Source organism: Lontra canadensis, unplaced genomic scaffold (genome assembly GCF_010015895.1).
Source record: "Lontra canadensis isolate GAN:19392208 unplaced genomic scaffold, GSC_riverotter_1.0 scaffold6, whole genome shotgun sequence".
Lineage (NCBI taxonomy): Eukaryota > Metazoa > Chordata > Mammalia > Carnivora > Mustelidae > Lontra > Lontra canadensis.
In genome coordinates, this window is record NW_022631000.1 from 10,593,080 (window position 1) to 10,619,604 (window position 26,525).

Below are 26,525 nucleotides of genomic sequence, written 5' to 3' on the forward strand. Positions count from 1 at the left end.
ATATAAAAATGTATTGGTTGTATAATAGGCACCATGCCCCTACTATTTGCTTTAAATATATTTTTATATTAATTAATTAATTTTAATTATTATAAAATTAATAAATTATATCAATAAAATTAATTTATATTAATTAATTCTATATTAATTTTATATTAATGATATTTCTGCGAGGTAATTATTATTATCTCTATATGACAGCCAATAAAGTTCAAGCTTATTGGGTTTAATCACATGACCAAGGTCACAGAGTAACTTTCAAAGGATGGCGCCAAATCCACATTTCTCTGATGCTTTCCACAAAACCACATTTCCACTGTCTAATTGTCACTAATTCCACGGTTAAAGCTTCACTCAAATCCTGAAAAATGTGCCCTGGTTACTTAATCTTTCTGTCTCTGGTTTGTTTCCTGTAAAAGGGAAACAATAATTTTATTCATCTCAATCAACAGAAGTGAAGATGAAATGAAGTCATGTATATAAATAGGTCTGTAAATTACAAATCACTATTAATAAATATCTTAGTAGTAGTGCACTATTTTGAAAAATAATTACAATTAGTTCTCAAATAATTGTACTGGAAATAATGGAGGTTATGAGTAAACCCAAATCATATCTAGTTCAGATTGGGTCAAAATGGGTACCAAAGTTATTTAACATAGATTTATTTAGTTAAAATTAAATCCTGCATTTAAAAACACATTTACAGAAAACATTTTTATAGAAATCACCTCAAAATGTAAAATTTAAAAGAAATACAATAGTTATGGAGCACTCAAGACCACATAAATTCCCTTATGTACAATGGAAAAAATTACCCTTTCTTTGCTAAGATAGACTATTTTCCCCCACATAGGAATTTTTCCATAATAGAATTCTAATTTTTATGCATTACGTTGGAATCTGGGTTAACCAGGTTTAATCCAAGTCTAACTCTCATCCCTTCTTCACCCAAATATTCAACATCCATGATAGATGCAGTTTAGAAACACAAGTTCTGCTCCTCTCGCCCCTCAGTCAACACCCCAGTGTTAACAAGAGAAGGAAGTAAGGTTTTTCCAGACATTGCACTGATGAAACTACAAAATAACCAATGAAGAAGAATACATTGTCCTCAGTTCAACATATGACAATGTTTTTTCTTCCCTTTACCCCATAATTTAATCTGTAAATCATAGGTGAATCCACATTTCAAGCACCTTTTTGGGATAGTTGCCTATAGTTTAATAGCTCACTTGCTCGCTCTCTCTCTTTCTCTCTTCCTCTCCCTCTATCCCTCTTGTTGATAAATAGAAAGATAAGGAAGAGATTAGATACACACATACACAGTCCTTCCACTCTGGCTATATTAATATGTGCCTTGACTTCCAATCCTAACTCTTCTGTTGCTTAAGCCTAATTAGTTTCAGAATAATTTCCTTTTCAACCTTATTTGGCACAGAACATTCAAATACTGACAATGGGACAACAGTGGGTAAAGGGAGCATGAAGAATGGAAATTCATAGAGAAGGAGATGAGGCTTCATGGGACATTAGAGAGAGAGATTATGAAGCAAAACTTCTACTTAGATTCCTACCCCTCACCTCATTGACACTTCCCCTCTGAAAGAGGGTCAGAATATAGTAAAGATGAGCTAGTAAGACTATATAGCTACATAGCTAAAAACTGAAACTGTACCTTCAGGAGCTCACTGGATTGCCTTCTCTAGTAGCTGATATATCTGTTTACAATGCTTCTGCTCCTACAGGTGACTATAGTCTCTTATGTTTGGTATCTAAGGAAGATTTGTTGTTGACAAATTCTACATATTTCACAAAGAACAAGTTATGCATTGTTAGAAACAATATTTGGATCCTCTAGTGTTTGTAACAGCTTATTGATAGAAACTTCATTGAAATGTTTGTAAAGCATAACAAAGCGAGAACTTGCCTGGAACTGAAATTTGTGAGTCAAGGACTGGGTCACAAATTCTACTGAGACATACTTTAACAGCTTATAATAAAGAAAAAGAGAGAGAAATTCAAGAGATGCACAGGTTGTGTCAAGTCTTATGAGGGGGATGGCATTTCTGCTTATACATTACAGGAAAATCCTCTGTATAAAAATATGATAAAGTCAACAACCTGTATGTCATCTTATATAAGTCATTATAATCATCATGCAGAAAAACCTCTTGTTTTCAAAATATCTCAATCTAAAGTTATCCTTATTATTATTTTTTCAATGAAAGTTGAATGCATGTATTTTTCAATGTAGAAAGAGAAGTAGATAAATTTCATAAAGTGGTGTCTCGTTTGCTTTTTAGCTTCTTTGGAACAACATCAAAAATCCAAAGGAAGCTTAATTATTTTACTTAAAATATTGTTTTTAAGCAAATAAGAATATTGAGAATATTAGCAAAATACTTGGAATAGTACAACCCATTTTCTTAAATGTCACTTGATTATATTGCATTAAATGATGAGTTATTCATGATGCCAAATTTTAATGTTTTGATGTTTTAACATTTTAATGTTTAAATTTTTAAAATACAGATTTTTTAACTCAAATAATTTAGTTTTAATAATCAAATTCTGAAAATCAAGTCATTAAGTTTGTTTACACTCTAATGAGGACATTAGAAGATCCACTGACAGCAAGTGAATTACAGAAACTATCCCTTATACTGTGTGTGCTAGCACTTAGTTTTAAATCCTAACTTTTTTAAAGATTTTTTTTTTGTCATGAACCTAAGGTAAAAATAAACAAAGACTCATGCTTGGGGTCCAGTAATTAAATCAAGTTTTAAAGTTATGACTCACACAATTTAAGGTAGCCCTATACAAGAGCCAGGTGGGCATGGATTGGCATATATCTACATATGAAGTTTGTATTTTGAATCCCTGAATGGTATGTGATGGAGAAATGTATAAAATTTTCAAGCAAAAGAGTGATATAAATATGTTAGGAAGATTACTCTGGCAGTGAAAGTTTTCTAAAAGGAGTCAGGGGAAATTTTTACAAGACCATTGGAATAATCCAGTTAGGTATTGTGGTGGGGGAATGATGGCAGGATCGTTGAAGAGGTCTTTTGATAATTGGAGCTATAGAACTTCCTGATAAATTCATCCAATGCAGACTTAAAGGGGGAGAAAGAAGACTATGGTGAAGTCAGCTAAGTAGTGGTGAAATCCTCCCCCAAGATAGGATTAAAGGAAGAGGGACAAGTTTTCTGAGAAGATGACAAATCTTCTTGGGGACACCATATGATTGAAGGGACTGTGGGATATCTTGTAGAGATGCCTGTTGAGGAGACAGAAGTTTAGATATGGTTGTAGAATTCTGGTCTGAGTTGGCCATCATTTGCTTATAGGGAAAAGTTAAAGTGATACCTGTGATATATTAATAAATGAGTTAATACACATAAATCTTGGAATAATGACTGGAACATGGAAAGAACTCTATAAATGTTACCTACTATTATCTTTAAGTAAAAGTTTGTTAAATAAGAAGAAAAATGGGAAAGACCTTAGAAAAAGGCTTGTCATGTTATGTTATAAAATCAACACATAACAAATGAAGATAGAGATATGAAAAGTCACTGCAGTGAAAAATGGCTCCTGTAAGACTTGGCTAGAGTTACTAATGCAGCTATCACTATTACCTGGAACAGTTGCCATTGCCAAGTATTTATTTTTTCCCATTTTATTATTTATTTTCTGCATCATGGAAGATAAAAATAAACATCTGAAGCAAAGAAACTCCCAAATGTTAGAATAATGTGTTTCCACAGTATTTCCTTTTGGCCTAACAGATAATATGTATTGATTACATGGGCTACATCATCTTCAATTTTTATTCCTTACAGAACCTATAACAGTGTTTTGGACATAGTATACTTTAAATAAATTGGATGAAGTGCTGACTAAATGAATATTTACTGTGCCCATTGTTAAGTTGTAAAATGATATTTTTTCCCTTACCATTGCCTGAATATAAACCTGCTTGGTTAAATAACAGTGAAGAATTAATGTAGAAAGAGTATAAATAAAGGAGAGGGAAGACATTTAGATATTTAAGTTGAGGGGAGTCGAGTTTGGAGATCTACATAAACTTGGATCTGAGCAACAATGGACATCACCAGTGTAGAATTGAGTGACCACCAGAGTTTTACTGAATTGGAATATGCATTTTAACAGATCCCCAGGTGATTCCAATGTACAGTAAAGTTTGAGAAACAGTGTCTTATGGCCTCTGGAAGATACAGTTTATGTTCATGTAAGTCATTTCCTGGGCCTGGGAATTTGGAACCAAATTGAGTGTATTAGGTATGTCTCTATTTTACAATGTTAGAATGAGAGACGCTTTTTAGTGATCATGTGATCTAACTTCTGGATTTAAACTGGAATCCATGGAAGCTTCCATAAGAACTGTTATAACAAACTGAAAGACACAAATTTTATTTTTTTAATGAAATGTTTTAAATTGAGGTGCTCTTGTACCAATTTGAATAGAGCGTAACTTGATTTGCTTTATTAATTTAAGCCCTCACAATTATAAGTTTGCTCAAGGAGAGATATCAGACATCCCAGAAGTTCTAAAGAGGTAAAAGATCTATACCCTGAAAACCGTTGGACACTTATGAAAGAAATTGAGGAAAACACAAAGAAATGGAACATTTCTATGCTTATGGATTATAAGAACAAGTCTAAACTACCCTAAGCAATCTACACATTCAGTGCAATCCCTATCAAAATAACACCAGCATTTTTCACAGAGCTGGAACAAAGAATTCTAAAATTTGTATGGAACCAGAAAAGATCCTAAATAGCTAAAGTAATGTTGAAAAAGAAAACCAAAGCTGAAGATATCATAATTCTGGACTTAAAGCTCTATAACAAAGCTGTAATCATCGAAACAATATGGTACTGGCACAGAAACAGACACATAGACCAATGGAACAGAATAGAGAACCCAAAAGTGGACCCTCAATTGCACAGTCAATTAATCTTTGACAAAGCAGGAAAGAATGTCCAATAGAAAAAAAAGACAGTTTCTTCAACAAATGATGTTGGGGAAAATTGGACAACAACATGCAGAAGATTAAAACTGGACCACTTTCTTATACCATACACAAAAATAAAATCAAAATGGATGAAAGACCTAAATGTGAGACAGGATTCCATCAAAATCCTAGAGAACACGGGCAGCAACCTCTTTGACCTCAGCCACAGCAACTTCTTGCTAGACATGTCTCTAGAGGCAAGGGAAAGAAAAGCAAACACGAACTATTGGGACTTCATCAAGACAAAAACCTTTTGCACTGCAAAAGAAATAATGATCAAAACCAAAAGGCAACCCATGGATTGGGAGAAGATATTTGCAAATGACCTATCTGATAAAGGGTTAATATCCAAAATCTGTAAACAACTTATCAAACTCAATACCCCCAAAATAAAAATCCAGCCAAAAATGGCAGACACATGAAATAATGCTCAACATCACTCATCATCACGCAAATACAAATCAAAACCACAATGAGAAACTATCTCTCACCAATCAGAATGGCTAAAATTAACAATTGAGGAAACAACAGATGTTGGTGAGGATGCGGAGAAAGGAGAACCCTCTTACATTGTTTGTGGGAATGAAAACTGGTGCAGCCACTGTGGAAAACAGTATAGAGTTTCATCAAAAAGTTAGAAATAGAACTACCCTACAACCCAGCAATAGCACTACTAGGTATTTATCCAAAAGATACAAAAGTAGTGGTTCAAAGGGCCACCTATACCCCAATGTTTATAGCAGCACTATCCACAATAGTTAAAACATGGGAAGAACCCAAATGTCCATCACTTGATGAATGAAAAAAGAAGAGGTAGTGCATATACATACAATGGAATATTAGCCATCAAAAAGGAATGAAATGTTGCCATTTGCAACTACGTGGATGGAACTAGAATGTATTATGCCAAGTGAAATTCATCAGAGAAAGACAAATACCATATGATTTCACTCATATATGGAATTTAAGAAACAAAACATGTGAACATAGGGGAGGGGATTCTTAAGTATAGGGAACAAACTGAAGATTCCTGAAGAGGTGGTAGATGGGGGGGATGGGCTAAATGGGTGATGGGCATTAAGGAGGGCACTTGATGTAATGAGCACTGGGTGTTATATGCAGCTGATGAATCACTAAATTCTATCCTTTGAAACTAATAATGCAGTGTATGTTAACTAACTTGAATTTAAATAAAATCTTTAGAAAAAAATATTCAAGATGTTCTGAGGCAGAATATGGGAGAGGGTTCCCAAAAAATATGTTGGTGCTCTGAGATGTGGACTAATTGCACTGCTGCACTGTATATGTGTTTTTTTCACCCTCATCACTTTGCACAAGCTGCATTTCAGCTAGGTTTCTACAAATAGTACAAAAAGGACAAAACAAAGTTCTCTTTCATGCCTCTGTGCTTTGAAGCTACATAACTTAAAGTATCAGAGTAGGTGCTGTTTCCTCCCCCTGAAACATTTATTGGTGATATCATACACCTATTGCAAAGCTCAAATGATATGATGCACATGAAAGAACTGTGTGGATTCTGAAGAGCTGTGCCGTGTTAGGATGCTAGATTTGGGGGTGTTGTTTATTGTAATTACTGTTGTGCTTCTTAATAATTTTAATTAGTAGTAGTATCATTACTATTGCTATTAATCCTACTGAAGCTACCACTACACCTACTGTTGTATTAGCAATAAGCAGCAGAGTAATATGTTCATAGAGTAAAGGGCCTTGGAATAGGCTTTACAGCTTCCAGCTATGAAAATTTAAAGAAGCTATTTAATCTTTCTACATTTTATTTCCCCATCATCACAAAGAAATTTGCAGTGGCCTACCACATAGATTTTATATTAGTTTGGGTTTTTCTGGAAGTAAGAAATGATTCCAGTAGAAGTAGTTTGTTTTGGGGGAAGCATGAAGAACACTAGAGGGAAGTGGGGACATGATACGGGGAGGGAAGACTACCTGATGATAAGGACTGCACTGTTGAACAAGCTACCATACTGAGCAGTGGCAGCTTAAACCTGGGGCATTGTTTGGCACTGTGATGATGGAAGCAGAGGTATAGGAGTGATGTGGCCACAAGGCAGGAAGTGCAGGCAGCCTCTCGATGCTGGAAAGGGCAAGGCAAGAATTCTCCCCTTGAGTTTCCAGAAGGAATGCAACCCAACTGACACCTCATATTGACCCTAATGAAATCTATTTTGGACTTCTGAATTCCAGAACTCTGCGTTGCTTTAAGCTACTAAGTTTGGTGTATTTGGTGTATATGATTATAGCAGTAACAAGCACTAGTAGAGATTTTGCGTGTGTCTGTGTGGAAATTATATATATACGTATGTATATACGTATGTATATATGTATACATATATGCACACATATATATATGTACATATATATGTAACAAGCACTAGTAGAGATTTTGTGTGTGTGGAAATCATATATATGATTTTCACATATGTACATATGTATACATATATGTACATATATATGATTTCCACACACACACAAAATCTCTATTGCTTGTTACTGCTATAACAGTAATGTTATGTATATATGTATACATATATGTATATATATGTATATATGTATATATGTGTGTATATGTATATGTTATATATATATATGATAAAGTTAGTTAGACCACCTGAAGGACAAGGAACTGAGATATTTATATGTGATCTCATAAGTATTTTCAATTAAAAGCTACTCCTTTTAGCCTTTATTCCTTTCAGATAAGGAGAAAGAACTGCCTTTCACAGTTGTGCAATAAAGGCCTCAGGTATAGAGGTGCAGAAACTGGTGGTTTTACTCATATGTGGCACATAAGGAATAGCTTCTAGGACATTAGGGGAAGGAAGGGAAAAATGAAGAGGGAAATCAGAGTGGAAGATGAACCATGAGAGACTATGGACTACAGGAAATAAACTGAGGGTTTTGGGGGGGTTGTTGAGGGATGGTTTAACCCAATGATGGGTAATTAAGGAAGGCACATATTGCATAAAGCACTGGGTATTATACCCAAACAACGAATCATGGAACATTACATCAAAAGCTGATGATGTTCTGTATGGTGACTAACATGACATTAAAAAAAAAAGAAAGAAAGAAAGAAAGAAAGAAAGAAAGAAAGGAAGAAAGAAAGAAAGAAAGAAAGAAAGAAAGAAAAATTGGTGGTTGGAAGTTATTGAGAAAGGACTAAGAACAGCACTGACCATCTGATGCAAGGATTAAGTAGGATCATGTAAGCAAAAACATCTTGCTTGGTGTCCCGTAAAATGAATACATGAGAAATGTTTACCTTCTATCCTCCCTTTCCTATCTGTCAAAACCATACTTTCCCCTCAAATCCAGCTCAGATACTACCTTTTTTTTCTGAAATCTGTCTATGGCAAGAACAGTTAACTTTGGTGTAGTATGTGCATTCTTCATTGAAATACTACTACAATTTATTTTTATTATTTATTTACATATTTATTATTGCTACTAAATTATGAATCCCTGAGAGCAAAGACCATGTTTAATTCATTCAGAGCTCCTATGTATAATACAGTGTGTCTAAAAATTCAGGCCCACAGGAAACATTGGTTGAATGAACAAATTTTTATTTTCAAAACTCAGTTCCCATCCCCCAAAGAGTTTAGATTTTAGAATTATTTCACACCTTGTGCAGTGTCATCTAGGTGCTTTTATAATTTTTCAGAGGATTCTGGGTCCTTGCCTTGTTTTTACATCAGCAACTTCACCAAGAAATCTCTCCTAAGACAGAGAATCTGATGCCCTACATCATCACCCCCATAATGGAGTCATTTTCATTAGTCTCACTATCCTCACTACCCGTCCTGTCAATGAAAGGTTACACTGGATAACAGAAACTAAAAGCAGTGACTGGGAAACTTGTTTTTCTTTTTTTCTTTCTTTTTTTTTTTTTTTAATCCTAAACATCTATAAAAATAAGGAGTCTCGCCATGGGATGTATTTTTATTTATTAAGTAGAAAAAATAGAGCTACTCCTAGCAATCAAGCTAGCAGAGTGCAAGAAGGTATCTACTTTATTCTTCTTTGTTTCCACAACATTTATAACCTCTACAAAGCAGAGAACAGCTGTTATACTGGCAATCTGCAGTGTATTTTGGGCAAGTAGGGCAGCAGGGTGACTAATGTGCACTGTAATGGCATTATAAGTGACTCACTAGAGTGCAATTATCAGTATAGTTGCCACATGCTTGGTTTATGATTAGGTTAATCGGTTCCTTAGCTTATTTCATTCTGTGTCTTCCTCTAGTATACTCTGTTCTCTTGCTTGGGAACCTAGGCATAGACTTTACTTGAGGTTGTTCCCTGGTTAAGTTTCACATGTCACCTTGCTACAAGTTGCTATTTTCCCTGGGTCTTGTTTGACCCCACAGACCAATTTACAAACTGTACCACTGTGCAAAATTCAACCAATGCTGAATTCCCAAGGCTGCATGTGTCTTAGCAACCAGGAGTCTCTCAAGGGAGCTTGCTAGTTTCCTTTATTACTTTTCTTAAACTTGTTATTCATGGTCATCAGGACACACAGGGAGGAGATGGTGTTAATGCTTCACATGGAATGGGCATCTCATAGGCAACTCATGGGCTCCTCAATTTGCAAATGACTAGAAGACAGTGCTTTCTGGAGCAGTCCATGAGCTATGGCCTGACATTAGAGAGACAATAAAGGCAGTACCTTCAAGTTCTATTTCTTTAATCACTGTATTTATTTGGAAGCAAAGCTAAATTTTCTCATTTTTTTTTTCAGCACAACTCTGATCATTTCTCACTCCTACTCAGAAGTCCTGAATGAATTCCTAATTGTCTCAGACAGAATTTTAATTTTCCTAACATAGCAATCATGCTAGACAGACTCTAGGTTGTCTCCACTTATCCTCACCTCCGTGTACACCTTGAATGTGAGTGGAGTCTGTAACTTGCTGTTAACCAATAGTATATGGCAAAGGTGATGGTGTATAATTTCCATGATTATGTTACACTCTGCTAGTGTTAAGACTCTTCTTGGTGCCTTGAAGTAAGTGGCCATAACAGGGTAACCCACCAGGCAAGAAACTGTGGTGGATCTCCAGGAACTGGGGGCAGCAGCTGGAAGCTGAGGTTGGCTTCTGCCCAAGAGTCAGCAAAAGCAACTGATCCTCAGTCTGAAAGTTTCAAGAAAAAAATGTGCCATCACCACTTTGGGCAAGAAAGTGGGATATTTCCCCAGTTAAGCCTCCAGAGGGGAATGCAGCTGACCCACACGTTGATTGTAGCCTGTGAGACGCTAACAAAGAACTTAGTTAAGCTGTGCCTAGACTCCTGGTTCACAGAAATTTTGGGATAATAAATGTGTGTTGTTTAAAGCACTAAAATTGTGGTAATTTTACACAGCCATACAAAACTAATACAGAAATCAAAGGCTTCTTTAATTTAGTTATCTTTTTAGCTTCTTCTTATATTCATGTGTGTGTTGTAAATTCCTGTCACACAAGATATTCTCTGAATAGTCAGGATTCTTATCTGTAAAATGCAGATATTAAATAACTCACTGGTGTACAATTATCTTCACACTAATGGGGGATAATGATACTTGAAAAGTTTTTGTGAGTATTATATTGTATGACACACGGAAGCACTTACTGCAGTTTTTGGAGTATTGTAGACATTCAATAAATATTAATTTCCCTTCTTTTCTAGTTTCCTTCCTTTTCCAAATAATCATTTTGGCCCACAGTCTCCATACCTTTAATTTTCATATTCCTTCTTTCCAGAATGCCCTCCACACTCGTCTCTGTAAGTGCGCACCGCTTTAAACTTCAGCTCAGATTTAACTTCTGTATAAAACATTTTTCCACAAGAATCATAATCTCACTCCATCTGTGTCCTTTCATGACTAAAAAATATAATAACAGTTGTGATTGAGATATAAAGTGACTTACAGTTATGTTTCTAAAAGAGAGAGACATGTCAAAGTAAACAGGTGAGGGTCTGACATATTTACACAGTCAGTCTTTTTGGAGCTCTCCCTGGGCTCATCTGTATCAGGCTCCATCAGTGTCCAGTGCAGGCCAGACGTTGGGAACTGATACTGGAGATCTGAAACTTCTGTTACATGTTTACTGTGTTTCTGGCACATGCACCACCTCTATTGTACGGGGATTGTTTTTCTTTATAACCATCTCACTTTTTTTTTTTTTTAACTTTCTCGCAACATTTCCATAGAAATGGTTGAAGAGATTTGTGGTATTTAGTATTTTATTTTTTAAAGAAAGATGAGGATAGAGACAATACTAAGCAGAATTATTAATTGGTGAATTAAGGGGTAGAGGATGTTTTATTATTGTTATTCAGTTACAGTATGCCCTCTGGGTGCAGTCACATATTCCATAGCCTTTGTCCCGATTATGCTTTATCCCTGTTTCTTTCTTTCATATAATTTACATGAGTTTCTTCACCTATAGAATAGGCAAAGTTGAGCCTGAAAGAAAAATAAGGCAAAAATAGTATTTGTGGAATAAAAATGTCCCATTGAATGACAGTAGAAATACCATTTCCGTAATCCTCACAAAATGTCTTTTTTGCTCCCTGTAGTTTCCATCTTTTAAATTTGATATGACATTGGCATCTAAAATGATCATTATCAAACATTTTTCTCTTCATCCCTCAAATGTATACAGCTGTTAGTTTTTCACGAGGGTCCTATAATGTAGCTGGCAAAGTAGTAGTTCCATTAAGATGGATTCGCTTTGGAGAGAAAAGAAATCCCCCTACTATTTTTTTTAATTCACTAACATTTTTAGGATCATATTTTATTTCCTTTAGATATTTTCTCTTTTGGTACAATCTGTTGTGTGTTGGCTGAGTGGAGTTTTTCCATAAATTTTGCACGTGCATATGCACTAAATTGAGTGGCTGTCTAGCAGTGGCAGGCGGGAAGATGTTCTACTACATGTTCAGTTGTTCCCAGGGGCTTTCCGGGCTGTTGCCATGATTCTGTAGCCTGTAATCTAGTTATTTATCTTCTCTTCCTTTGTAAATGTACAAATAACTCAATCGCATTATACTAGCATTTGGTTGCTGAATCTTTGACTTGTCTGGTTATATTTGTATCACAGAATATGAACACACTTGAAATATTAAATAAAAAAGGAAATAAAAGAAAGCTTAGTCCTACTCAAACAAAGTAATGTAAGATATAGTCTAGTTAAACTTCTAATTATACTCTTCTTCTGATATGCAGTTAGCTTGAAGATACAGGTTGAAATCTACCAAGAGGAGAAACACACAATATTCCCTTAGTTATCTCAGAAAGGGACAGTGCTCATTCAATGGGAAGCATGGTTTCATTCTGAGTTAATCTTTAGAATATTTGAAACATTTATTTACAATTTAATCCCATCAGAGGTGTTATCTTCATGTAAAAAGCTCATGTAATATACTGTTACTTAAAAACTCATTTTAACTGAGAGAAAATTTGTTCTGGAGAATTAAGTGCTGTCAAAGATGCCCTTTTGGGATTCAACTGAAGTACCTTGTTTCTGTATACAATCTTTCTCCCACACTTCGTCCTGTATCTGCTACTATTGTCTGTCAGGTAAAATAACTCTAATACCAAAAGTTTTGTATACACCATACTGTTCAATACTAGAAATTTTGTTCAGATCCCTAAGATTTACTATGAAAAAGGCATTCACAGGGCTTCTGTCTTATAAAGCCTAAATAAGCTTAAGTCCATAGGATCACACTGAGAAGGACATTTTTGAGAATGGAAAATTGGAAATATTTGGGTGCCTATCTCTTCTGAAAATTCTTCAGACTGTCTTCAAATACTTGAACATCTGAAGATAAGAATTATGTTTGTTTCATATATCTTAAATGAGTAGAAGTAAGGTTAGTGGAGAAAAGGAGATGATTTTTACTATATTAGCAGATTTCCCATAGGGTGACCTTCATTAAGCATGATAAGCAGAATCATGGGAAAGATGTCATAGATAGGACTCAAGTACCAGATGAGATATTAAACCAGAGAACTGCTAAAACTCCTTAAAAAATCCAAGATTCTATTAGGAATCTTTAAGGACAAAACCTCCAGTTTCTAAAACTCTGATCTTGTTACTGAATAGTTTCAGGTTGCCTTTCTTCCTCTATCTGTGATGCCTTTTACTGACTATTCATCATTTTTTATCAATGATCAGTACTATGATAGATTGGAATGTCTATACAGGGAATCAGTGATGTCCAAAGGGACGAGAGAGTACTATGTCTTACGATCCACCACTGTTTGGATCCTATTCTTCAATAAAAGCCACTCATTATCAATAACCTAAGAAAATAAGCATATAACCCAACATAAAGGATGAGTTATATTTCATTTAGATTTAAGAATTTTTCCTTTCCTTTGATAGTGTCTGTGTTTTCCCTACCTGTAAATTAATTTTTGCCATTTGTTTTCTGAATAGGTACAAGAAGGTGATTTTAATGACTTTTGAATCTAATTGATCTGTTTATTATAAATAGAGAAGAAAAAATTTAATTATAGATATATTAGTCAGGGTTCTTCTGAGAAACAGAAGCAATAGGATGTATATAGGAAGAGATAAAAAGAGAGGAGAGAGAGAGATTTAAGAAACTGGCTCATGTGATTAATTTGAAATCTTCAGTGTGGGCTGACAGGCTGGAAAAGCTGATGTGACAGTTCAGGTCCAAAGACCATCTGCCATGGAATTCCTTCTTGCTAGACGAAGGTCAGTATTTGGTTGTATTTAGGCCTTCAACTGATTGGATGAGTCCCACCCATATTATAGAGAACAGTCTGCTTTACTCAACTCACTGATTTAAATGTTAGTCTCATTTCAAAATACCTTCTGGAAACATACAGGATATTGTTTGGCCAAACATCTGGTCACTGTAGTCTAGCCAAATTGACACATAAAGTTAGCTATCACTATGGGAATGCATCCATTGAGGTCTTCCACAGTTTTGTTTTTTTTGTTTGTTCTTTTTTTTTTTTTAATTATTTATTTATTTATTTGACAGACAGAGATCATAAGTAGGCGGAGAGGCAGGCAGGTGGAGAGGGGAGGCAGGCTCCCTACTGAGCAGAGAGCCCGATGTGAGGCTTGATCCCAGGACCCTGAGATCATGACCTGAGCTGAAGGCAGAGGCTTAACCCACTGAGCCACCCAGGCACCCCAAGGTCTTCTACAGTTTGAATTTCTTTGTCAGGAAAGTGATTCTTCATTTTTCTTCTTTCCTTTCTCCAGACTGTTTGTTTTGTTTTGTTTTGTTGTTAAAGATTTTATTTATTTATTTGACAGACAGAGATCACAAGTAGGCAGAGAGGCAGGCAGAGAGAGAGGGGGAAGCAGGTTCCCCACTGAGCAGAGAGCCCGATGCGGGGCTCGATCCCAGGACCCTGGGATCATGACCCGAGCCAAAGGCAGAGGCTTTAACCCACTGAGCCACCCAGGCGCCCCCTCCAGACTGTTTTAATTGTAATTTTATGCTTCATATTATTAGCACATAGGAAGCTATAATTTGGGTTTTTGTTTTATGAAATTTCCACTGCCTTGTCACTGTCACTGTTTTTTTTGGGTGGGGGTGGAAGTTGGGTTTTTCTTTTGTTTTGTTTTGTTTTATCTTGTTTCTTCACTTTACACATTGTAGTAATTGAATAAGAACTTGCCCAGGTCTAAGAGAAACAGATTTAACTTTTAACCTTATCTAGGTACTTTCAACTACTTTATTTAAGTAGTTGGGTTTTTCAGAAATGTGCTATCCAAAGTGCAGTCTGTGAATCATTGAGTAACACTGGCTTAGACCTCTGATGCTGACACTTAGAGTGAAGATTTTAAGACTTGGCATCTAATTATCCCTATTTGTTTCGTTACATGATATTTCTGAAATCCTATTTCATAGAAGTATTTGTTAATAGTAATGATTATTGATAGGTTAGATTATAACAGCATTTAATTAAACTGGTTTGGAACCTTGTAAGGATGCTAAGAAATATTTTATGTTTAAAGTATAATCACTAGAAAATATCTGGCAATTATTCTAATTGCTTAGGTAAGTGGTCACTTTGGTAAACATTAACAAGCCTCTTACTTAGCAATGTGTCTTTATTATTTAGGATAAAATGATTTTTAGGTGTATATTTTAACATTATGTGAGAGTCAGTGATTTTATTTGTTGAAATTCTTAAATACTTCAATACTTACTTCTGTCAGAAGTTAGAAGTTAGACACAATATGCAAAACAAAAGTTAATTAAAATGGTTTATTCCTCGTCTCATTCAAAATATTCATGCTAGCACCTTCCTTTGGGTAGCAAATAAAATTATAAATTCTGGACCTCCCCTTCCATATCATTACAGGTATATTTAAACTAATTAATGATTAGTTTTAAGTAATTACTTCTTAACATTATTCAGTTCAACAGCCTGCCTAGCCATGAACAGTGGCTCATCCATACCCTTCCTCAGATATAGTGGGATAAATGATCTAATATATCTAAAATGTTTATTTTATTTTATAGATAACATTATGCTCCTGTGGTGTTTTTAACATAATCCTCACAACAATATGGCAAAGTCTGATTATTGCTTTTTTAATAAAATTTAAAACTAAGGCTTAGACAACTAGGTTGAACACTACTGAGTAAGTATTAAAACTCACATTTTATAAAAACTAAAACTTGGTGACAACTGGAATTGGCATTCAGAGACACATCTGGGTGATTCCACAGCTTGTGATTCTGCCAATACTCTTGATGCCTTTATCCATAGAATATTGAATGTGGCCATCGAAAGGCTTAATGCAATCAAAGAAGAAGCCTCACTTTGGGTAATAGTCTTTGGCTTCTAAATCTTGGCTAAAATGGAAAACCTTGCAAAACTTCATGCATAGGAGCCACATCCAAGGAAACATATTGGGTTTTCCCAAAAGAAAAAGATTGCATTATGGAAGTTAGTTACATCCTGAAACAGATGGTCTTGTGATAGTTTTGTCATAAGTTTCTGTTTAATCATAGTTTTTGAACCTAATTATGTTGCCTAATTATGTATTCCATCCACATTTATACAACTAGAATTACCTATGTAACTCCTTAATTTTTTTTCTAATACAGAAATCTAATGGTATTTTACTATTTGATTGGCTTGGAATTCGAATGCTATTATATTGCTCCATTAAATGAAGGAAAATTTCAGGAAGAAGAGAAAAGTAAGAAATTTTGGTAATAATAGTTCACTTCCTTGAGGCTATACAGTCCAGAAATCCTATTTGGAAAATACTTATATAATGGCATTGCTGAGGATTGCCTCATGAATGTTAACTCCTCTCAACCTCTAGATTAAACCTTTATCCACCTGAGTAGCCAGAGAAAGATGCAAGCCTAGGAAAGAGAAAGAGAGATAGAGAGAAATATAGAGACAAAAAGAGATAGACAGAAACAGAGACAGAGGGAGAGAGGGAGAGAGAGAGGTAGATTGAGATCATGGTACCCATCTGATGAGTAGTGCTGGCTATGTACTGTGCTGAACTTAGGTGGGTAATGAGGATGTGGGGTGATGCATAACAACCATTTGGAACAGACTCTTCTGCACATTAATCAGTTGTCTTCATGGTTCATAGTGATTGCTAAGAAAAAAGACCTACATTAAGAGGGTTAATGGGACGAGCTATAGTTTTGTGACTATAATTGATATTCATCATCTGCCTTATCCATCACTCAGATTTCACTCCCCCAAATCCACATCAATTGATCGAAGTTTTGCCTGGTGAAGAAATCCAAACTTTTATTGCTGATCCTTGATTGCCTTGACCTTGTTGGATTGCATTGATATGATTGCCCATTTACTTTTATTACTGGAAAAAAGGAAAAAATTACATCAATGAATCTACTTACTTCCAGAAGTACTCTTCCTTGCCTCTATTATGTAAGAAGAATACTAACTTATTTGTAAATAAATATATATTTCTCATTTGTATGTATGTATCTGTATCACATATGTATTTCACATCTACACAAAGATACATAAATATGTATGCATTAGTCAGTATATATATTATATGTATCATCCTATATATGATATGTATAAGATATCTCTACTGAACACACACATGCACACACACAAGACAGAAAGTTTTACTTTGGTCTATTTCTCCCCCTATGTAAAACTAATGAACAAGTGTACTTCTCTACTTCCTGCGAGGAAATTTCCCTGCTGTTGTCCTTAGAGCATCTGTCTACCTACAAGTGAAATTAAATGAAATAGCAGTCTGTTTTATTCACACCAGCATATAGAGATGAACCAGGGTAGAGTTGTATTATTCTCCATCTATTGCTTGGAGATGCCTCACTACCACCCCTACTACCCCCACCCCTTGAAGCCTTATGTGTAAGCTGAAGGTGGTATTGTAATATAATAATGGTGGATGGCATGGATGCTTTGGGCCAACTATCCATGTAATTTTACTTTTGGCTTCTGAACTTGCACAGGTTCCATGCCAAATGTGTCATTTCTAGCATATGACAGGTTGGTGATACTCCTGCTCAACAATGTGAGTTGGAAGATATGACAATACCAGCTCACTGTGAACAACTCCATTTGGAGTCTCTTGACATCTCAGTCAGTTGCTGGGGCTCTGCTATGCCCCAAGAACATAACAGGACCAGATATTCAAGTACTATAAAAAAAAAATTAAACCCAAACTTCTAAGAGTCTATGCTGCAAATTTCAGGATTTGCTAGATATTCTGCAAGTCATCCTTTTCTATGATTAGGTGCCTCTAGCTCAATTGAATCTACTGGGTTATTTGGTAGGACTCCTAGCACTGCAGGCTGATGCTGAGCACTCGCTTGCTCTGGGCTCCACCTAAATCTGGAGGCCTGGTAAGTCACAGAGTAAGAATCAAAACACTGGTCCTAAGTGTGGTATATGTTATCTCTAAAATCCAGAGATATACTAGGAACTGCTGTTTTAGTCATAGGGATACAGGGTGTGTCTATGGAGAGAACATCTTCCATATCTTTAAACCCTTAAAAATTCACTGATATTGTAGGCTCTGAATATTTTGGAGGTGTATTATCTACAGCTGGACACACAACATATCTTTCTAGGGTGTTGAGATTTGTTGTCACTCACTGCTCTCCAAGTCTAATTAACATATCATCATCAGTATAGTGAACAAATATGATTTTCTGAAGACTGTCAGGACAGTTGAGGTCCTTGCAGATCGTATGTCACAAACAGGAGAAAACTCAATATGGCCCTGGGACATAACAGTGAACTGTAAAGTCACTTGTAAAAACAAACTCCTTTACTCCTCTTTACTTATCAAGGTAGGAGGGAATGCACTTGCCATATCAACAGTTACATACCAAGTTCCTGTGCTATATTGATCTGCTTCAGTAAAGATATCACATCTTATATACAGCAACTGTTATTGGGCTACCATTTATTAAGTCTACGGTCTACCCTTATCTTCTGTGATCTATCTGGTTTCTGCCACCCAGAGAAACTGGTAGATACTGGAAATCTTAACCCATGCACACTTTAATGCCTTGAGAGAGAACTGATCTTTGAAATTTACCCAAGATAGAATATTGATTGCAATTTATGATTTTAGGTGGGCCCAACATTTTACTCAGTCCTTCCTACAATAATGATTCTTACTCTAAAAGTCAGAGTGAATCCATGAACCTACTGGGCTTTCCATGAAAAGAACCTGGGCTAGGACTCCATTTACAATGGCTTTCATAAACTCCATTCTTACTGGGGGCTTTGATAGTCTCTCTGGTCTGGATATTTTTCTTTTTCAGTGTATACCTACTTTGACAAATGACCATAGGTTTTATTGAGGGGAAATATTTGGGGAGTATTCATCATATAAATTTGTGGCGGCATTACAAGGTCCTACTCAAGGAGACCTGGCCTCCCCTCAAATTGATGGGCTGTGTATATGACAACCAGGTCAGATCAGGAAACAGGGATCAGACTCTGAGGGATCAGACTTTTCCATTGCAGTGTATGAAAGAAAATCCTTACCTTCAACCCCTAAATAATCTGAAACAAATAAACATAAATAAAAACTGAATTTATAAAACATATATATATATAAACATAAAACTGATATATATTTATTTATTAAACATATATATAAACATAATGAATTTGTTAAACATATATATGAACATAAAAACTGAATTTAGAAGACACTGTGTCTCCAAACAATAATTTTATATAGGATTTGAGAAGCATAGAATTCAGGGATCAGCTATCATCCAGCCAAGGAAGCGTTTAGGTATTTGTTGGTTTTTAGCTGTGAAGGCACAACAACCAGAGCAGTCTGTATTGAATTCAGAGGCATAAGTACTGAGGCAAAGCTGTCACTGATCAGTTGGGATGGGTTTTAACTGGCTATAACAGTAACCATTCATGGTGGGGCTATAATTCAGAGGCATAAGTACTGAGGCAAAGCTGTCACTGATCAGTTGGGATGGGTTTTAACTGGCTATAACAGTAACCATTCATGGTGGGGCTATAACTGGAAGAATCAATATTTTTCTTCATTGAAATTTCAGAATGGAACTGCATTCTCAAGTAGCTGACAATAACCTTTTGCTCATCACATCTTGATTTTTTTTTTTCTGGATACATAAGCTAATGTATACACTAGTTATCCATTTCTTTTGCCTCTATGAACAACATTAGCCATTGTTACAGAACCTATGGCCAAGATAGCCTGGTAATCTTTGTGTCCAATATGGTAATTACATCCACTTTGCTTCTGCTATTCTGTAATCTTAGCATCCAGTTGACTCTAGTGTATTCAGTTCCATGGTAGTGCTTGTTACTGTCAAACTTGGCCTCTAGAGAATAGTCAGTCACTGACAGATTCTTAGGGATGCTAGTGACTTCCCTCACCAAGGAATTCCTCAAAGCCTTAATGAAAGGAGTTTCCTTTCACCCTCTTAAGGAATGTAGTCAAGTGGTAGTTCATATTTGCACAAAATTCTTTGTACATGCTTACATTTCTGAATCTTTTGACCTTTTTCTGAATGCTTTGTCAGGGCAGTCCAAAATCTCTGCATTATTAAGGCAATTGTCATTTCCAAGCTTCAAGAAACCCTTATCAGGACTATATCAGGCCAAACTCCTGGAATGCTAAGTCCTGAATCATAAGCAAGTGATATCATGTCTGTAAATTCTCTCCTACCAGCTTTATGGTCCACACCCACCCTGGTCCAGTACAGTCAACTCTGCTTTCCCATGTGTTCTGCTAGCTTCTGCAGGTGCATTTTAGTCAGGTTCTGCAGTGCTTTTGGAAATAAGCAGAGACTAAATTTTCCTTCTTAAAAGCTGTTGAGCAATGGCACCCATTCATTGGACTGGAGGTAAAGAGGAAAGGCAGGGGAGGGTCTTGGGGAAAATGAACAGCATGTTGTAAGACAGTTCGAGAGGTAAAATCCTTGCACAGTCTTTAGGAGAGTTAGACAACTCTAGCAAGGAGGGGAAATTTCTTCTTTGTATCCATAGGGTTTAGCTTCTGTGAGGTTCAGGAATATGAGGCCCATACACTCAAATGCGTCTATGCAAAGTCTGAATGGTTTCTTCTTTTTTGTGAAGTTTTTGGCTTTAGGGAAGAAATCGTTTGACATTTGTGAAAGTAGGGAACTAGAGATGTTTAAAATGAATACAATAGCACAGGTTAGAGGTATGTAAGATTGGGTGAGTGAAGAGAAGAGAATATTATTGATAATGGAAATTTTTGGAAAGTGTAAGAAATAAGTGCTTAAATCATAAAGTAAAAGATGTATTTTAACAAAATGAACAAACACTCTTTCTTTCAAGGAAATAGGGAAATAAAAACAAAGAAGCCTTTGTCAGCATTAAGGGCTGAAGAACAAGAAAGATAAAAAAGTTGGACCCAGAGGTCTGGATTATCTCAACCAGGATGACACTTAGCACTATAAAGAGAGAATATAGGATGAGGGACTTGAGTAGTATGCAAAACCTTTGGAATATATGATCTAAGTAATATGATAGGGAGACATTACGTCATGGAGTCATAAATCCTTTATTCAGCCTACTACAGATAAATACACCAAATGTTAATGATGTTGCAAAAATAATTTGTTGTGAGTTTTACACAATGATCTGTGACCTAGATCAGTGTGTTTATGAAGTGAAATTTAAGAAAATAATGGAAGAATATAATTCAATGAAAAGAGACAAGCCATATGAGCATATCAGCTATTCAATTAATGATTGATACATTTTATTATTTCCATAGATTTTGAAAAGATGTTTATTAAAATTTGACATTCATTCTTGATTAAAGTGGGAATTCAAAGCCCACCACACACACAATAAAGTGGGAATTCAAAGCCCACCACACACACACACACACACACTCACACACCCCAGAAGCCCAGCATCATGCTTAATGGCAAGGCATTAAGGAAGTGGGGGAATAAATAGCATTCTCATCAAAAGTTAAAAATAAGACAACAATGTCCCTTGTCACAACCATTATTTATGATTGCTCAAGTGAAGCCAAACAACACAAATCAGGTAGAGTAAAGAAGAGGCATTCAGTTGAAAATCAGACAAAATATTTGTAGATGACATATTTGTTTTCCTGGAAAAATCCAGAGAGTTAATTAGAGCATTATTATAAGTGTTGAGAAATTTTAGTAAGGTGTGTGAGTACAAGATTATTATTAAAATACTCTTTCATATTTATAAACAAAAGAAACTGTTTGAAAATCTAATGAAGGAAAGACTTTGTTAGCATTGTATACTTTAAATACCTAGGAATATACTTAATATAAATGTGATAGATCTAGATGAAGAAAATATTTAAAACACAAAGTGTTGCATATTTCAGATATAAAAATAAGCAAAATAATGGATGGATCTCCATACACTCATCATCCAATCACAGCAATATTGTTTCACATATATTCCTATCCATATCATTTTGAACCATTCCAGAAATGAATGATTTTATCAACAAAATTTCTGTTGATTTTTCTTGAAGTACACAATTATCCTTTAATTACTCATAATATCTTGATATCACAAAATATATAATTGTCCGTCATGATATTCGATTTTTATATGAATAAAGTCATATGTATGTGTGTGTGTGTGTGTGTGTGTGTGTATAGGTATTTGTATACAGATGGTTCAGGTATATATATATATTTTTTTTTTCAATATGGAACACTTCATGAATTTGCGTGTCATCCTTGCGCATCCTTGAACAGGGGCCAAGCTAATCTTCTCTTTATCGTTCCAATTTTACTATATGTGCTGCCAAAGTGAGCATGGTACAGGTATATTTGTTGAGGCAACTAAAAATTATATTATTTGTCCTGTGTAGTTTCACATAGTGTAGTTTGACTTACTCCTCTGAAGTCTCTCTTTCCTATAAATCAGATCTATAGCCTTGATCTTATTTGAGCTCATTTTTTTTTAGCAAGAATATAGGTAATGTAATGTCTGGTTGTCTCTATTTTTGTAGTTAACATGTCATGCTCAATGACTAGGTTCATTCATTTAATAGGAATTCCAAAATGGTGATGTTCTAAGTCTGACATTAATTCTTAACTTACTAGCTGAGATATTTCTATAAAGAACAACTTTCCTTTTCTCTGTGGCAGAATGTGTATAGGAAAACAGGATAAGTTTACATTTTTTTCTAGTTAGCAGTTTGTATTTTTTTTCCTAGCATCTTCCAGTGGGAACAAATTAAATCTTTTAAAAATGATTTTTTTAACTTGTGGATTAATAATATAGAATGTGTTGCACTTATTGTGGTTATTACTGTTAACATCAATGGCAGTCTCTTTATCAGGAAAGACAGAATTAGAATATCATATAATTATTTGTTTCATCCTACATTGCAGGTAGAAGTATCAAATAATGCCAGCATATACATATACAAGCATAATACAGCATCAATAATGCCACCATCAACAATGTAATTGCAAAATCATTTTTTAAAGTTCTTCCTTGTGCTATAATCCCTTGGGGTATGCAATCAAATTTTAGTGTTCTCTTAAGTCACTTAAAATAGATCCTCTGTATTGATATGCCATTAACTAGATACAAAATTATTATCTGTATTATATAGAATAAAATACGTTATTTTCAATTTTTAGAGATTTCTTTAATAGAAAAGGTAATTTTGTTTTGTGATTATATACATATTTATAACTTCCAGAAATCAAATCTCTGAAGTATGCTTATTCTAGGAAATTTAAGTTCTCTAGCCGCCTCCTTTTTTTTTTTTTTTTTTTTAGGTTTATTTATTTAAGTTATCGTTACACCCAACATGAGGCTCTAACTCACCAACCCTGAGATCAAGAGTCACATATTCTTCCAACTGAGCTGGCCAGGTGCCCAATTCTCTATCTGCCTGCCATATTAAGTCAGCTCTTTTATAAATAGCAGTTTGAAAATTTTTATGGCTTATTCCTCCATTGTTTTGTTAATAGAAACATATATATATTTCCCTATTTATCAAATAAATGGCAGCATACCATATATACTTTGCTTAATCTTTTTTTAAAATTTAGTAATGTTTGGTGGATATTATAACATATGATTATATAGATATTTCTTATTCTTTATTATAACTGCATTGTGTACTACTGTGTGTACATACCATTGTTTATTCATCCAATATCTTAGAAATAGTTTTTTCAAATAGACCTCTTAATATACATAGAGTTGCATGTAGTAGAATATTGCTTTTCTTTCCTGTACTGGATGCTGAATTTGTATTAATGTAGTCTAATTGTTTGGGCTTATAGTTAATGAGAATAAAATTATCTTTCAAAGTAGATATCAACAGATGTTGTATATAATATTATTTATCTGATTTTGATTGCTTGAGGCACATCTACAAACTTGCATGTATCTTTGTTAATTTTTTCAAGCTAATCTCATTCTTTTAGAATATAAAGAGATTTTTAAACTTTGATTTTTGTTCCTATTAGATTTGTGGAAATTACAAATTTGACAAATATACTTTCTTTACCTCATTAAAGTAAAATTTGCAGTACATTTTTGAAGTAAATATATAATCTGAGATACCACAATTGTGTTTCTTCCAGGAGACAAGGACCCCATTAATCAGTAATATTTAGGGTAGTTTTCAGTCAGAAATGACTCCATATTATTTTAATTTACTGAAATTCTTTAAATCTTCCTCAGAATAGGTAGACTTTTTTAAAAATATTTGGATTTTAAAATATTTTTTAAATTTAAAATATATAGTAATTAAGATCCCAAGGATGTCATAATTAAACAGATTAGGTTCTAAAAATAGCAAATGTTTGGGATATTAAAGTATAAACTGAATAAAGCAGTTATTGCCAAATATCTGGAAAACAAAATGCATCAGTGATAATACCTTTAGATTTTTATAGTACTTTTCAATTTGCATAGCACCCCCCTCCTTTATTTACTTGACCCCCACAACAACTCTGAGATAAAGACAGGACAAATCCAGTCATCTCTATGGAAAAACCCTGACTCAGAAAGGAACAGCTTTCCCTTGTGGCCATATAATTAGTTAACTGGCAATTTTTGCTACTTGTCCATTCTAATTCCATTACAAATATCATGCAGAAACCAATTTCATTGACAGCACGGCTTAGTGTCATTTGGTGGTGAGTGAATGTCTGCTTTAAGCGACCATTTAACTGGCTTCTTTGAGAATGATCTGAGCGAATTCTGAAAATTGAAATACTAAAGAGTTGCTATTGAATTGACTTGAATATAGGCTAAACTTCTTTTGCCGTAGAAAGGGTAGTGGTAGATAAACTGAAGGAAACCACACACGTGGGTGCACATGCACACACATACACACATACCTATCAAAAGAGAAAATGCTAAACTGTAACATAATTTCAAGCTGAGACTCTTAAAACCACTGTCATTAGAGATAATGCTGGAATGCAAGAAAACTGTATAAGCACTTTGTGAAAATGATTTTTCCCTTGTGATCATGGAACAAACTAAGCTCCTGAAGCTATTTGATCCTAGGCTAAGATAAGTTAAGAGTGTAGAGGTGGAATGTGCCCAAGAAACTATCTCAAATTTGGTTGAAAGTGTAGAATTCCCCAGGAAAGCTGGCACTGGCATCAAACACTCCTCAGTTTTCGGTGGCTTCTCCTGTATTAGCAGGTAATACAGTGATGGCAGATTAGTCTAGCTTGAAGAAATCTGGGGACTTTATAAACCTCAAAATTCGTGCTGACAGCTGATGTGTTTTAGTCCAGATCAAATAAATAGGGTTTCATAAAGTTTTATCTAGGTTGACTTCTTTATACTATTCCTTCCTACTTTGGTTCCTGTCACTTCTCACCAGAACAACCTGTGTACCCTAATTAGCAGGGTGGCTGTTAGCAAAGGTGATACTGTGAGTACTTTATGTCATTCACTTATTTCATAGGCCCCTGACATACCCAGGTGTAAGGCATATACCAGAAGTTTCTGAAACTCACCTTCTGATTCAGGCTCTCCTGCATTCTTGGCTTCATGGACATTCTTAGACCCATGCACACCCTCCCCAGTATACAATCTCAATAGACAAGCCGATTCAGAGTAATAGATCCAACATAGCAGATATAAAGAATTCCAATTTTACCCATAACTTTTTAAAATATATTTTTTAAATTTTTTTATTAACATATAATGTATTATTAGCCCCAGGGTCCCCATAACTTTTGATGACAAAAGAATTATATATAAAATGTGCTAAGGAAATGCAGTTGTAAAGTGGTGAAAGCAATTAATAGTGATCACAGAAGTCACTTATTTAGAGAAATAAAAGGGATGTATAATACAGTCTAAACTGGCAACATGGTTTTACAGTACTTTATAATTTCATCCTTTCTGCTATAAGGGATGTATTTTAAGCCCCTACAGGGGAAAGAAAAAATTTCCTCCTAATTAACAGTTGACCAACATGCAAATAGGTAAGAAGTTGCTAATATATGACAGCGCTGTAAATATACAATTAAAGAAGATGGGAGATTCAGTCAGAATATTCTAGAGCCAATGAATCACCATATTGATTTTATGCAGAGTTAATATTCTGTGCTCAAGTAAGCTCTATTTTTAAAGTAACAATTAGGGTGCCAAGGTGGCCCAGTTGGTTAAGGGTCCAACTCTTGGTTTTGGCTCAGGTTATGATCTCGTAGGTTGTGAGATCTAGTCCCGCCTCAGGCTTTGCTACCCCACTCCCACTTGTTCTCAATCTCTCTAAAAAACAAAAAAACAATCACATATGCATTTCACTGTCATTGTAGTATGCTTTGTTGATTATTTACAAGTTTCATGTCATGTACATGACTGTATTACATTGTGTAATACATAATGTGTAATGGAGGAGAATTCTCTTTCTTGGATGTGTGTGTGTGTGTGTGTGTGTGTGTGCACGTTTT

The 26,525-nt window shown here is 34.9% G+C and overlaps 2 pseudogenes; both read right to left on the minus strand.

Annotated features, from left to right (window-relative positions):
• Positions 1-25,625, minus strand: part of LOC116864760 — a 44,921-nt pseudogene extending 19,296 nt beyond the window's left edge.
• Positions 22,280-22,396, minus strand: LOC116864840 (annotated as a pseudogene).
• Positions 25,626-26,525: the final 900 nt, after the last annotated feature.